At 33.6% G+C, this 16,413-nt stretch overlaps 1 protein-coding gene across 2 annotated transcripts in view; it reads right to left on the bottom strand.

Moving 5' to 3' along the window:
* The window catches only part of LOC128988374 (monocarboxylate transporter 12-B-like), a 53,550-nt gene that overhangs the window by 22,177 nt on the left and 14,960 nt on the right, over positions 1-16,413 (bottom strand). The window contains exon 1 of one of the 2 annotated variants that reach the window (XM_054409617.1): positions 7,550-7,588. The exons of the other annotated variant lie outside the window; for it this stretch is intronic. The gene's annotated coding sequence lies outside the window, so the exon portion shown is untranslated. Of the gene's footprint in view, positions 1-7,549; positions 7,589-16,413 lie in introns of those variants that run through there. 2 annotated transcript variants of the gene reach the window in all.

Genomic DNA, 16,413 nt, shown 5'->3' with positions numbered 1-16,413 from the left:
CAAAATGTGACAAATTTACTACTTTCACGGTCCATCCCTCTTAATGTTCAACATAAAAAAAACATTTCTCATATATTTGTATTTCTAATTTTGGTCTAATTGAACGATAACAAAAAATCCGGGATCAAATTTTAGCAGCAAACCTAAAAGTACTCACTAAAATTAATGTTAATTAAAGAGGAAATAAATCTGACAATTTTTAGGGAATATTTTAGTAGGAATCCATCCAGGTAAATAGAAATTCGCTTAGTCTGCAAGTTTGCTGTGGCGAGGGTATTTTATATACAGTATATGAACATTGTTAAATAGTCGCCATTTAGATTCGGCACTAATTAGAAATGTGACACCTTGTGTACAGATAGGACATATCTACATACATGTACCGTGTTTTTAGTCAATCGTAAAAGATTAAAAGTATGCATTTATGAAACAACACGTACATACAGAAAATCTGATTTTTAGTTATGCGTATTATGTTTTTTAGCGAATTTCCCATATAGGGAATAAGCTATTACCGTAGTACTCACGGTAAGACCTGGACCCGGGACCGATTTTTTTTTTCGTTTTGAGGTCCCTAGAGGTCAAAAACACCATCCGTTCAAATTCATATATATATATATATATATATATATATATATATATATATATATATATGTGTGTGTCCGTTAGCGCGATAACTCGAGCAAAAATGATCCGATTTTGATGAAATTTGGTACAAACGTGTAAACCTACGTTTATTCGAACGAGTTCGCGAACCAGCATGATCGGACCATGGGAACGGGGGTTTATGGGGGCTTTTATGGGGAAAAAATGGGTTTTTCCCATTTTTGACCCAAAAAACATAAAATTTTGCAATTTCTTTTGAAACTATTTTGTAGAGCTTAAAAAAAACAAATAATTTAGTATATTGAAGCGTTATAATGCGCCTAATGGTTACGGAGAAAATTCCAAAAAATTGTAAATTTAAAATTTCCATGTTATTCTTATGGAGAATAAGTAAACTGTTGTAGTTTGCTTGTTTATAAACATATTTTGCCCAAATTTGGAAAATGTTTTTATTTCTTACTAACTATTAACATTTTACATAAAAAACACTTTTACCCTCCCTGTTGCAGCAAACCTAAGTATGTTTTAAACTGATTCTATTTAAATAGGGAATAAATGTGATAATTTTAAGGAGACATTTTAGTGTAAATCCATTCAGGGAAATGGAAATTCGCTTAGTCTGCAGGTTTGCTGCGGCGGGGGTATTAGTGTTTTATGATGTATTGTTATGTGTCAGTGTTAAGTTATGCATGCTGTTAACTGATGGTTCATTTGTAGTGTAATCAGCTTATTTAAATGTTTCTTAAATGTTATTTGGGTAAAAAGCTATACTGTATGTTTGTTAGTATTTGTAGCCTTTAGATATTGTGTAGATCTTATTAACACGGTATTTTTGAGTGCAATATTGTTCTTTTGTAGTTTCTGGAATTATTTTGATTAGCATAATCGAGGACTTAAGTTACAATTTTACCGCCTGTCTCTATATTATATTAAGTTTAGGTCATAGATCAGGGTGTTGTGAAGTTTTGTGTTTTTTATCAGGCCTACATGAAAATTTTTAATTTTTATCATAGCCATCGTGTATATTTTAAGAATACAAATGTTCCACAATTAAATGTTACCGATAAGATTTCCAAACAAATTTAGGACAAATCAAAGTATTATTTAATTTTTAGCCTACATGGAGAAAAAGTAAACAGTTATAGTTTGTTTATGGATTTTTATCCAATTTATTAATAGGTTTTTAAATTTTGCCAATCAAATTTTCCCTCACTGTATCAGCAAACCTATGTAGGTTCTCGTTAAATCTAATGTTTCTTTTTTTAGCGAATTTCCCATATAGGGAATAAGCTATTACCGTAGTACTCATGGTAAGACCTGGACCCGGAACCGATTTTTTTTTCGTTTTGAGGTCCCTAGAGGCCAAAAACACCATCCGTTCAAATTCATATATATATATATATTTATATATATATATATTTATATATATATGTGTCCGTTAGCGCGATAACTCGAGCAAAAATGATCCGATTTTGATGAAATTTGGTACAAACGTGTAAACCTACGTTTGTTCGAACGAGTTCGCGAACCAGCATGATCGGACCATGGGAACAGGGGTTTATGGGGGCTTTTATGGGGTAAAAATGGGTTTTCCCTATTTTTGACCCAAAAAACATAAAATTTTGAAATTTCTTTCCAAACTATTTTGTAGAGCTTAAAAAAACAAATAATTTAGTATATTGAAGCGTTATAATGCGCCTAATGGTTACGGAGAAAATTCCAAAAAATTTTTAATTTAAAATTCCCATGTTATTCTTATGGAGAATAAGTAAACCGTTGTAGTGTGCTTGTTTATTAACATATTTTGCCCAAATTTGGAAAATGTTTTTATTTCTTACCAACTATTAACATTTTAGGCCTACATAAAAAAAAATTTTACCCTCCCTGTTGCAGCAAACCTAAGTATGTGTTAAACTGATTCTATTTAAATAGGGAATAAATGTGATATTTTTAAGGAGACATTTTAGTCTAAATCCAATCAGGCAAATGGAAATTCGCTTAGTCTGCAGGTTTGCTGCGGCGGGGTATTTTTAAATGCCTTAACATACGGAAAAAATAAAACAACATCGGGCTTGACGACATTTTATCAAAATAGTTATCAATTGATCTACACATATTATTAAGAAACTGCTGTAAGGGATTTCTCGCTCGGTTCTCAGGAACTAAATTAATTATTTAAAATATTATTATGTAAAAACTATGTTAAAATCTTGCATTTCAATTGAGCTCGAAGTTCTGATGAATAATATGATAAATATTGCTAAAAGTTTGTTACTGATTCAACATTTTTATAAATCATGAGCAAAAGGAACCATCAACAAAAATAAAACATTTTATTTTCTTAGTTTCCCATTAGTTCTTAAGGTTTCTGCAGCTACAAGTGTGGAAATTAATTAGCTGTTGAAGCCCTCAAAAGACGACTTGTGGCGCCACTAGAGTTCACTAGAGTCTAAGAGTTCATTATTTGAGTTCACATTTCCCACCATTTACACTGTCTTCACTAGGTATCTCGAGTTTCAAAGAATATGTTTCCAGGATCAGGGTTTAGGAACTAGTCTTTAAAACTGAGTGGAAGTTTTAGGATATATACAAGTGTTATAACGTATGTGATATCTCCAACTGTATGGAACAAACATGAGTTTTTAAGCATCCGTATGGTAGAAATAAATACACAGCCACCTCTATTAGATTTATTAAATATTTGTTTAAATAATTGTCTGAGGAAGCACTTTATGGCACCTAACAGGAAATGTTACATAAAAAGTACTGTATATAGCAGCACTCAATATCTTTGTCATGTAAAAAATATATGAGACAACACTAACAAACGTCATCAAATCGTCAAATTTCGTGTACAAGGTATATAGGATAGTTCTTATGACGTTATAACAACTATGTTTGTGTACAGATTGTGCGAAACAGCATTTTGTGACGTCATGACTACTATGTTCGTGTACAGATTGTGCGAAACAGCACTTTATGACGTCATGACTACTATGTTCGTGTACAGATTGTGGGGATCAGCACTTTTTGACGTAATTACTACTATGTTCATGTAAAGATTGTGCGAGACAACACTTTGTGACGTCATAACAACACTGTTAGTGTACATAATGTACCAGACAGAACTTTGTGACGTCATAACAGCACTGTTAGTGTACATAGTATACCAGACAGCACTTTGTGACGTTATAACAACACTGTTAGTGTACATAGTGTACCAGACAGCACTTTGTGACGTTATAACAACACTGTTAGTGTACATAGTATACCAGACAGCACTTTGTGACGTCATAACAGCACTGTTAGTGTACATAGTATACCAGACAGCACTTTGTGACGTTATAACAACACTGTTATTGTACATAGTATACCAGACAGCACTTTGTGACGTCATAACAGCACTGTTAGTGTACATAGTGTACCAGACAGCACTTTGTGACGTCATAACAACACTGTTAGTGTACATAGTATACCAGACAGCACTTTGTGACGTTATAACAACACTGTTAGTGTACATAGTGTACCAGACAGCACTTTGTGACGTCATAACAGCACTGTTAGTGTACATAGTATACCAGACAGCACTTTGTGACGTTATAACAACACTGTTATTGTACATAGTATACCAGACAGCACTTTGCGACGTCATAACAGCACTGTTAGTGTACATAGTGTACCAGACAGCACTTTGTGACGTTATAACAACACTGTTAGTGTACATAGTGTACCAGACAGCACTGTTAGTGTACATAGTATACCAGACAGCACTTTGTGACGTTATAACAACACTGTTATTGTACATAGTATACCAGACAGCACTTTGTGACGTCATAACAGCACTGTTAGTGTACATAGTATACCAGACAGCACTTTGTGACGTCATAACAGCACTGTTAGTGTACATAGTATACCAGACAGCACTTTGTGACGTCATAACAGCACTGTTATTGTACATAGTATACCAGACAGCACTTTGTGACGTCATAACAACACTGTTATTGTACATAGTATACCAGACAGCACTTTGTGACGTCATAACAGCACTGTTAGTGTACATAGTGTACCAGACAGCACTTTGTGACGTTATAACAACACTGTTATTGTACATAGTATACCAGACAGCACTTTGTGACGTCATAACAGCACTGTTAGTGTACATAGTATACCAGACAGCACTTTGTGACGTCATAACAGCACTGTTAGTGTACATAGTGTACCAGACAGCACTTTGTGACGTTATAACAACACTGTTAGTGTACATAGTGTACCAGACAGCACTTTGTGACGTCATAACAGCACTGTTAGTGTACATAGTGTACCAGACAGCACTTTGTGACGTCATAACAACACTGTTATTGTACATAGTATACCAGACAGCACTTTGTGACGTCATAACAGCACTGTTAGTGTACATAGTATACCAGACAGCACTTTGTGACGTCATAACATCACTGTTAGTGTACATAGTGTACCAGACAGCACTTTGTGACGTTATAACAACACTGTTAGTGTACATAGTGTACCAGACAGCACTTTGTGACGTTATAACAGCACTGTTAGTGTACATAGTATACCAGACAGCACTATGTGACGTTATAACAACACTGTTAGTGTACATAGTATACCAGACAGCACTATGTGACGTTATAACAACACTGTTAGTGTACATAGTATACCAGACAGCACTTTGTGACGTTATAACAGCACTGTTAGTGTACATAGTATACCAGACAGCACTATGTGACGTCATAACAGCACTGTTAGTGTACAAAGTATACCAGACAGCACTTTGTTACGTCATAACATCACTGTTAGTGTACATAATGGGTATGTGAGACTGTACTTGATGACGTCACACAGTTTGAGATTGATGTTTGCCAAGCTAACAGAGGACGCGGTTGTTTTATCTTGGTTGTACAGTATCATGAAACACAACATCCACTCTCGCAACTGTTATCAAAAGTGTGTCGAACTATTTATTGATAACGTCAAATCGCTCTACAAAGATAGCCTGGATTATTTAGTATCCAGCCAAAAGTCGGCTTAATTCATAAAAATTTCCAAGCCAAAATATTTAGTCTAGATAACTGCACAAGTAGACTGTTTATTCTCCTGACTTTGAAACTCATAGTTTGCTTATACAGTTGCCTATAGGCTATTAAACCCTTATTTACCATATATTTTATGTCTATCTCTTAAAATTCAAACACAACCTTTTTAATTTTGATCAATTTGTACGTTTATGCATAAATATTGTGTACGGATTATAGAATAATGGATATGTGCGACAAGTCAGTATCATTGTAACCCCAATGTTTTGCCGAGTGTGCTGTTTGGTTTTTCACTCTTTGCATGGCGAGTTTCAGGACTTTTTCATTTTTTCACCTGGCACATTATGTATGTTCCCATTATGTTATGTTGAAGGAATTCTTTTATTTATAAAATCTTCAATGTATATTTCATAATGTATGAATTACTGACGTTTTCCAATGACTTTGTACTTAAAGTTCTAAAGGAAATAAATTGATCTTATGTCTTATGTCTTAATATCTAACAATTGAGGTTTAATCTTTGAAGTCCATTATTTAACATACATATGATGATGTAATAAATTAAACACGACCACAATGTAAGAAACTACACGGAATTCGGTAGAATTTGTTTAACTTTGAAACTAGAGAGATTCTCTATTGTGATGCCAAGAATGTTGCTTCTAAACTAGGAGCTCAATTGGGTTAAGCTCGTCTGATATTGCAAAACTCATTTTTGATACAGAAGTAGACTCCCGCGACTCCCACGTACGAATCTCTACTGCATAGTAGTGTATAGTCAAAGATTGCATCAAGACCAATCTAATTACAACGATCGGCATTATCAATGATAGTCTTGCTGTAGGGGTGCTGTTTAATCAGAATTACGCTATATGCTATATTAATTAGGTCTGGGATTACGTCACTTACCATCGAAACTTCCTGGAGAAAATTAAAAGTGTGTACTTAAAATGGGACTAAATATTCCACAGACATTTTTATAAACTTTGCATATCGAAGTGCAATCGCTTAAATTATAAAACCGTATAACCAACTCCTTAAAATAATGTTTGTTGACTTCTCACCCTATTGTAAAATACTATTCACCTTTAAATACGAATGTTGCTGGTTGGAACCAATTCATTAAAAGAATCACAATCATAGAGATGAGGACGCCACCTAAACGCGTATTTTAATCCTAATTATGTACGTCCCAAAAGCTAAGTACATGATTATCAAACCTACGTACACGATGATTGATCGGGGGGGGGGGGGTTAATTGAAGGATTAGTGTAGAATAAAGTGTGATGCCTTGTGTAGCTTTGTTGCTAAGATATGCTGTGTCATAATATGTGTTGCCAACTTTTTTCAAGCGTACACGCATTTTGTCATTACGTGTTAAAGTACGCTGTTTTGTGTTGTTTGGATGGAATACTGGTGTGTGCCAAAAAACTGTGCGGCAAAAGTAAGTAGATGCAGCAATTAGCAACTTTCTGTGCTCTAGTCAGTGCAAAGAATGCCACTTTGTTAGGTGACTATAGGAAAAATATATTTTCGTTGGTTCAACACAGTCTTTCCGAAGGCAAACGTTATACAGTTAACTTTGACCGAAGGCACCCTACTAGTTTAATATAACTACAGATGACAGTTATAACTTGCAAAGCAATAGCTGCTAGTAATCTAATAAACATCATGACATAATTTCTACTATCATCGCTGAGGATATTAGTAATAAACTCAGTTATATTGAAGATAACGACGTCGAGTCACGAAACGGTTTTGTCGTCTGTGTTGTCCCATCAAGTTTGCATCAAGTTTGCGAGGGTTGTATGATATACTGTACTAGTTACAGTTTCAGATCAGTTTCAGATCCAATACATGGCTAGGAGCCACGGTTAATTATAGCTCACCTCCTGTGTCTTCTCAGCTGTCGATCATCGCGTCACCAACTTTGCATTGTGTTACGCTGCTCCGAAACTGAGCGTCGCTAGAACTTTTTAGATTATATTTTACTAAATACCAACTAAAAAACTATCACGTCTTGACTAATATTTGTAAGGACTGAATGACAAACGAATAATTTATTTGACAGAATTAGATTGATATAACAATATGAACGAAGTTTTTAGGGTCCAAAAATAAAAAAGTACAGTGGTCTAGGAACTATATCTTATCTTAGGGCTACAATACTACGTAGTTCTCTGTAGTGAAATTTGTGACAGTTCCCGCACCAGTTTTTGTAAACATTAAAAGTATATTTTATAAAACTTCTTGATCAGTATTGTACGTGTTATAAAATTTACGGAAAGTAAATAAAGATAAGTCTTATAACACTTAAAACATATATTTACGCTTATACTGTTACTCACAAGACGGTAAATATACAAAAGATGGTAAGTGTTGATCGATTTCGATTGGACACTCCAATCATCATCAGACCCAATAGGCGAATATTTGTATATTTTATTTTGTATATTTACCGTCTTGTGAGTAACAGTGTGTAAATATATTATAAAAGGTATAATGTTACCTGGATCTGCCAAAGTAATCCAAATTGCTGTCTAACGACTACGCGTTTCGAAGCAGTATAAGCTTCATCTTCAGGTCGTCAAGAACACATTTCACTCAACAGAGGTCGTCAAATAAATATAATTTTTACACATACATGGACGGAGAATAGTTACTGTAGGCCTACGAACCGCGTGCGCGCACTTAGACAGGTTTGTCAAACCGTATTTTATAATATCGAGGAAATAGTAGAAAATTATTTTTGTTGTAAAATACCTCTTATTTGCTTCTTTGTATGCTATCAAACTTGGTTGTGGACTTCAAAAACATGTTAGTATGATCCACAAAATATTCATTGATTCATTTACTTTTTCTTATTGCTGGTGTCTAATCTAAGAAACGACAGAAATAAATACACAGATATTTTTTTAAGTGACATATATGTTAAGTTTTTCTTAGTCTTTCAAGGCAACACAGAGTTAAAGTCAACAAATCTCAAATTTAACTTCAAATTTAACTGTCATTTTTTAACGGATGGCACTTTTTAAGTGCGGTTTGCGGCATTCTTCTTTGCTTAAAATTCCCTTTAAAATTATCCCCATAACTTCACATACAGTGATCCAAATAACTCTTCAGGGTGACGGCCCACAAGGAGTTGGAAGTAAATCTTGAATGGAAGCATAGGTTGATATGCACATCAAATTAAAGGCATTTATTAGTAGAATACAATGCCGCAAACCGTACTTCAAAAGGTCCATCCGTTAAAAAATGACAGTTGTTTAAAGATTTGAAAAAGTGTTTTAATTTAAAGAAATTGGCTAATTTTGAAAATCTTTTAACATCTGTTATTTTGCGCAGGATTAACCTTTTGAAGTGCGGTTTGCGGCATTGTTTTCAGTTGAAGTAGGCCTTTAAAATAATGTACAACTCAACATAGGCTGTCATTAAAGATTTTCTTCTGACCCCCGACGGGCCGTCCCCCAAAGGTGATATCCGACCACCATGTACACAGAAAAGTAGCTTACAATTTCCAGTAACGGTATACCAAATGTGGTTGTGATATCGTTTGTCGTTTAAAAGTTATAAAGTCGTCCTAAGACTTAACGGTCACCCTGTATATTTTTAATTGCAAATTGAGTATGGTGAAAAAAATACAACCTTCTAAAAATTAATCTTATATAAGTTTATGCTTACGTTATCGATATAGTTTCCATGTTCAACAACGTATTGTTATTAGGGATAGCAAATCCTGACGGGACGAGAGGTCAGGGCTGGTCATATGTTATTGCCTTGTAGTTAAATCAGCTGATTTGACCAGAGTATCATTATCAGCTGATCGGTCACGTGATAATCCGATCTCATCCTTCAGAATATTGTAACAATTAATTGTTGTGTTGTCCTTTCAAATAGGCTTGTTCTTTACAGCACTTTTTAAATTAGTCGTTTAATTGCCTCAATTGCAGTAAACCTGCATAATAATTGAATTGAAGGTTTTTTATTACATTTGTGAAACTTAAAACTAAATTTACATTATGGTTTTCGCAAAGTCTAAAAAAAACATTAACATAAATTTTCCCTCTTAAGATCTTTTTTTGCCAATTCAAAAGCTTTCAAGCACTCAGACCGTCGATGAGACAACGATGAGCATTTTGCACGTGCTTTTATGGCTACAGTATGAGTGCAGCATGGAGTGAATGACTTGTTAAGCTTTGTTGTTGACTAAGATTATATGTTAATTTTTACCATGATGATTTATTTAAAGACCAATGTATGATCAAGGATAGCAGAGTACAGTTCCTGGCCATCAAAAAATAAATCGTTAAACTAATTTGTTTAATTTTAGTAAGATCCATAATCAACCAATCGATAAAAATTATTTGTAATTTATTTAAATAACTGAATAATGTATTGCGTTTGGATGTTTTTATGATTTAAACATTCATATGATAAAAATTCAATTTACATTTGCATTTTATTCGTGTTAGGTTAATTTTAATTGTAAAAAAAATACTTTTTCAATTGGTTATGGAGTAACCGTAATTTGGGCGTAATGTATAACATTAATATCATTATAACATTAGTTAAGGACTAACATTAATCATAAATTAATGATATGGATAATCTGCTGGATAGCCCTAGTATACTGCGTACTCAACACATTACTGATATTCCACTATTGTGAGGTGAAACATTAGTTTAACTTACAAACAACCATTTTCGAAAGGTTTCAACCACACAAGTGTGTGGTTCACAATGTATAATGCGTATTATTTGGTCGTGCATTAATTGCGCCAAAGTGTTCCTCAATTGCGCCAAGCCCTCAAAGGATCCCACAAATATTTCCTTGGTTGCGCCAAGCCCAAGCCAGGTAGGGGTGAGTTGCCGGCAGAAGTAGTGTCATTGTTTACGTGTCATCATAACCTATCCTAACCTAACCTAACCTAACTTAACCTAACATAACTTAGCCTAACTTACTCGATTATACAGATGCAGAATCTTTATTGATCATTAAACACAACTGTGCAATAGATTCTGTCGCAAAATAACTGTCAAAACATACAGTCAAAGACGGCCGCCACTTGGCTTAGTTAAGGAACGTATCGGGTGGCTCCCTGGAATTGTTGGCGCAATTAATGCCCACCCTATTATTTTACCTGTTAAGCTAACGTAAGACGATTAAAATATTGTATTGTAGGCCTATGTCAAAATAGGGGTTGGTTTTAGTTCATAAGGGAATTTTCAAATATTGTATGCTACTGTAGTTTATTAAATGTGTTATTATAAATAGCACTTGGTGCAAAGAGTTCTACTAACTCTACTTTTATTCTAAAATACCCCCGCCGCAGCAAACCTGCAGACTAAGCGAATTTCTATATGTCTGATTGGATTTACACTAAAATGTCTACTTAAAAATTTAACATTTATTTCCTATTTAAATAGAATTATTTTAACAGGTACTTAGGTTTGCTGCATCAGGGAGGGTAAAACTTTTTTTTGTAAAATGTTAATAGTTAGTAAGAAATAAAAACATTTTCCAAATTTGATCAAAATATGTTCATAAACAAGCAAACTACAACAGTTTACTCATTCTCCATAAGAATAACATGGGAGTTTAAAATTTACATTTTTTTTGGAATTTTCTCCGTAACCATTAGGCGCATAGTAACACTTCAATATACTAAATTATTTGTTTTTTTAAGCTCTACAAAATGGTTTGAAAAGATTTTGCAAAGTTTTATTTTTTTTGGGTCAAAAATGGGAAAAACATATTTTTACCCCATAAAACCCCCCGTAAACCCCCGTTCCCATAGTCCGATCATGCTGGTTCGCGAACTCGTTCGAGTTTATCCCGCCTTACACCTTCAAACCAAATTTTATCAAAATCGGACAAAAATTACTCAAGTTATCGTGCGGATGGACACATATATATATATATATATATATATATATATATATATATATATATATATATATATATATAGATAGATATATAAAAATTTGAACGAATGGTGTTTTTGGCCTCTGGGGACATCAAAATGAAAAAGTAAATCGGTCCCGGGCCTAGGTCTTACCATGAGACCTACGGTAATAGCTACTTCCCTATAGGGAAATTCGCTAATAAACACGATCTTGGTTCTGGTTTTTTTAACAATATTGACTTAGTTAATAGCAAAGCACACATGCATATACCGAGCAGAAATGTAACTTTCTTAACGTAAAACAGACATAGCCTAATCTTTTAAAAGTAAAAAACTTAATTATTAGTTTTGCTTCAAACCTAGCTTTTAACTCTATTAAAAATAAAATGCGCAATTTATTAACCTAGCAACATACGATAAAAACTTCAAAATCCTATGTAATTGAAACAGTCTTTCTTTATTTTATGTACTAATCGAGGTAAAAAAACCAACCACAGTTGAAAATTAAAATAGGCTCCATTCTTCAAAAGTGAACACAGAGTAACATAAAAGTCGTCTAGGTTTGGAGTCATAAAAGTAAAACCGACCCCGCATGGAGTAATGTGCGAGTAAAAGCAACGGCTGGTACGAAGTACGGTTCACAGTAACGCTAGTATAATGCTCTGCGCTGAGTACAGTTCACAGTTGTTCCTAAACAAAGACTAGAGCTTTCCCCGGGCAATGCCTTTGTCATCGTCGGCCTCTTTGTCGATGATGGAGGAATGACTCGGTATAAAAATTCTTGGATGAATTTCACTGGGATTCATTGCTGTTAATAACACTGGTAATATTTGATGGTAATTTGAATATCTAGTTTGGAGTTATGCAATTATTTAGTTTACCTACGACTGGTTTAGCGAATTTCCCATATAGGGAATAAGCTATTACCGTAGTACTCATGGTAAGACCTGGACCTGGGACCGATTTACTTTTTTGTTTTGAGGTCCCCAGAGGCCAAAAACACCCTCCGTTCAAATTAGTGTCTTTTAGCACGATAACTCGAGCAAAAATGATCCGATTTCGATGAAATGTGGTACACACGTGTAAACATACATTTATTCAAACGAGTTCACGAACCAGAATGATCGGACCATTGAAACGAAGTTTTATGGGGGGATTTATGGTGTAAAAATTGGGTTTTCTTGTTTTGACCCTCAAAACTTAAAATTTCCCAAATTTTATCTAGACAATTTTGAAGAGATTAATAAAACAAATAATTAAGTATATTGAAGTGTGTCTGTATGGTTATTGTTTACGGAGTAAATTGTAAATTAAAAATGCCCAAGTTATTCTTACGGAGAATAAGTAAACTGTTGTAGTTTGCTTGTTTATGGATATATTTTGGATCGAACCTGGCAAATCTATTTATTTTATGCTAAGGTGTTAATATTTTACTAAAAAAAACACACTTTATTACCCTCCCTGTAGACAGCAAACCTAGGCACTCGTTAAACCTAACGTTATTTGAATAGATTTAACTGAAAATAAAATCAGGAAAATGGAAATTCGCAGTCTGCAGGCTTGCTGCGGGGTGGGTATTAATTATGTAATCATTTATTATTCAATGCTACACAAGATTAAGATTTAATTTATAACTTTTAATAAGATCAAATAATCTATCCGATGAAATCTCCAATATTTCCAAGACCTTGGGAGACGACAGTTGATGTGAAGTGAAGTAACTGCTGCAATTATCTTAACAATTGCTCAAACTTTCAGAATGCAAGTTGCATCATGTTTTCATCTACTAGTTTATCTGACGAGTAACTTTGTTACATAAAATCCTCACGATGAGTTATGATAAAGGTTTACATAAATTCGCATGTGAAATACGTAATGTAATTTTTTGACAAAATGTATCAAGTATAAATATCAAGTAACAATTGACAAACTACCACAAAACAATGATACTTATGTACTTATGAAAAATGTATGTGTAAAAAATATGTAGAAAAAAACTACTCCTCTTTTCGTTGAATGTAATAGACGTGTATGTATTTTACGTATTGTTACTGCCCATTTAAAGCGAAATAATGACATGTATGAAAAAAGAGTTGAATTTAGTAAAAACTAATTACCATAGCTTAACCATATTCTTGCATTGATAAAATATTTTGTGGTTTAGATTTAGAGAAATTCGAAGAATGTACACTTCCAGTACATGTAGAGTTAAGTTTAGTATTTTTAGCGAATTTCCCATACGGAATAAGCTATTACCGTCGGTCTCATGGTAAGACCTGGGGCCGATTTATTTTTTCGTTTTGATGTCCCCAGAGGCCAAAAATACAGTGAGGTTTCATATTCAACTTCCGTCAAGACAAGAAATGCTCGTACTTTCCTGACTGATAACAATAACAGGTATTCTGATAACCAACACCTTGTCAATATGTCAGTGTCGGTAAAATGAGGCTCTCTTTACAACGTTGGACTCATAAATTATGTTTTCACCGCTTTCGTTACTTTTACATTTACGTCCATTAAAAATTATATCCAATCCATCTATATATTAATAGACAAGCATTTTTCTTTAAAATCTTTTTCTCAGCTCGTGCGTATTACAGGGAGAATCTACGCACACTAATAAAAAGATATTTGCGTGTAGATGTGCAGAATAGCTTTATAAATTAAAATAGACTAAAAGATAAGCCAAAAAATGGACTTAATTTACAAAAATTAACATGGGCCTTACGGGTTGGCATTCTGGTGACAAAATAACAACGAAATATGAACAGAATATCTAAACAAATTAAAGAAATTGAAATCACATGTTTCAATAACAGCGTAGTGGGAAAATAAAATAGTCTGTAAATTACATATTTTTGGTTGAGTTTTCAACCACTGGACGACCTCTAGTTTTGTTTGAATGGTGAAAACAAAATAAATATCTAACTGGCATTCGATAAAATTGAAATACATAGAACCTGACCAATGTTATTGTGATAGCAATAGGAATAGGAGGTGCAGAAATAGTGTCTGGGAAGCCGGGTACAAATTTTGTAATAATCTATGGCTTTTAGCTATGTGGTGGCGTACTTGACTCGTTGGTTCAGAGCCCACGTTAAAGCTGTAGCTCTAAAAAAGTTACTTACGAGGGAAAATGTATTTGTGTTCAATAACTTGCCCAAATAACCGATACAATTTGATGCATCCCGTAGTGATGAACTCTTGTAACTCCAAGAACAGCGACTTCTTATTACGAGTTATAAGCAATAATTTCACTCTGCAAATTTTGTAGAAATTACACTGGATGATTTTCAACAGTGTGCAAAATCACAGGCTGGAAAACAATGCAGTTGATAAAATCAAACTCCCACGGTTTAATAGGAGTGAAACAGGATATTCAGCCATGTACAAAATAATATGTTCGGAACCGCAATTTAAGCTAGTGAAATTGTTTTTATTTCAAATAAAGTTTATGTCATTTATTCTATTCTAGTGTATACTAGTTGTTCTGCCCGTGCTTCAAAACGGGTCAGGAATACTTAAGAGAATAATGTGGGTCTCAAAATCTACTGTAAAAACAGTTACACACACAATTTATTCAGATTATTAAAATTATTCATGCAAATTATTCAGGCAAATAAAATCCTAAATATTCATTAGTTTAATTAATACCAGCACTTTATATAGTGCATGTTTTTTTTTTATTTAAAATATATACAAAAGTCTAATTCACTAACCAAATGGTACCAAGAAACAAAATCATATAAAAAAATACAATTAAATAGCAGAACAAAACATACTATCAACTTACTGTTTTAAATTTTACTTTCATATGCTAGGTTAATAAATTGCGCATTTTATTTTTAATAGAGTTAAAAGCTAGGTTTGAAGCAAAACTAATAATTAAGTTTTTTACTTTTAAAAGATTAGGCTATGTCTGTTTTACGTTAAGAAAGTTACATTTCTGCTCGGTATATGCATGTGTGCTTTGCTATTAACTAAGTCAATATTGTTAAAAAAACCAGAACCAAGATCGTGTTTATTAGCGAATTTCCCTATAGGGAAGTAGCTATTACCGTAGGTCTCATGGTAAGACTTAGGCCCGGGACCGATTTACTTTTTCATTTTGATGTCCCCAGAGGCCAAAAACACCATTCGTTCAAATTTTTATATATGTATATATATATATATAGATTTATATATATGTGTGTCCGTGAACACGATAACTTGAGTAATTTTTATCCGATTTTGATGAAATTTGGTTTGAAGGTGTAAGGCGGGATAAACTTGAATGAGTTCGCGATCCAGCATGATCGGACCATGGGAACAGGATTTTATGGGGGGTTTTATGGGGTAAAAATTGGTTTTTCCCCCTTTTGACCCTCAAAACACAAAATTTTCCAATTTTTCTCTAAACCTTCTTAAAGAGCTTAAAAAAACAAACAATTCAGTATATAAAAGTGTTTTTGTACGGTTATTGGTTACGGAGAAAACTAAAAAAAATTTTAAATTTAAAATTCCCATGTTATTCTTATGGAGAATATTGTAAAATGTTGTAGTTTGCTTGTTTATGGATATCTTTTGATCAAACTTGGCAAATATATTCATTTTATACTAAGCAATAATTATTTTACTTAAAACACACACTTTATTAGTTTCCTTGTAGCAGCAAACCTAGGTACTCGTTAAACCTAATGTTATTTAAATAGATCAATTGAAAATCAATTCAGCCAAATGGAAATTCGCTTAGACGGCAGGTTTGCTGCGGCGGGGGTATTTAACAAATCTAACCAAAATTATTTCAAAATCCCTGACAAATCTATTAAGACGGCCCAGAGCTAAATGGTGTATTTAAACCTATTCAA

This window comes from Macrosteles quadrilineatus, unplaced genomic scaffold (genome assembly GCF_028750875.1).
Source record: "Macrosteles quadrilineatus isolate MER2022 unplaced genomic scaffold, UCM_ALF_1.0 Scaffold_3__2_contigs__length_128488019, whole genome shotgun sequence".
Taxonomy (NCBI): Eukaryota; Metazoa; Arthropoda; class Insecta; order Hemiptera; family Cicadellidae; genus Macrosteles; species Macrosteles quadrilineatus.
Note: the sequence above shows the minus strand (reverse complement) of the source record. Positions and strands in the feature narration are given on the sequence as shown.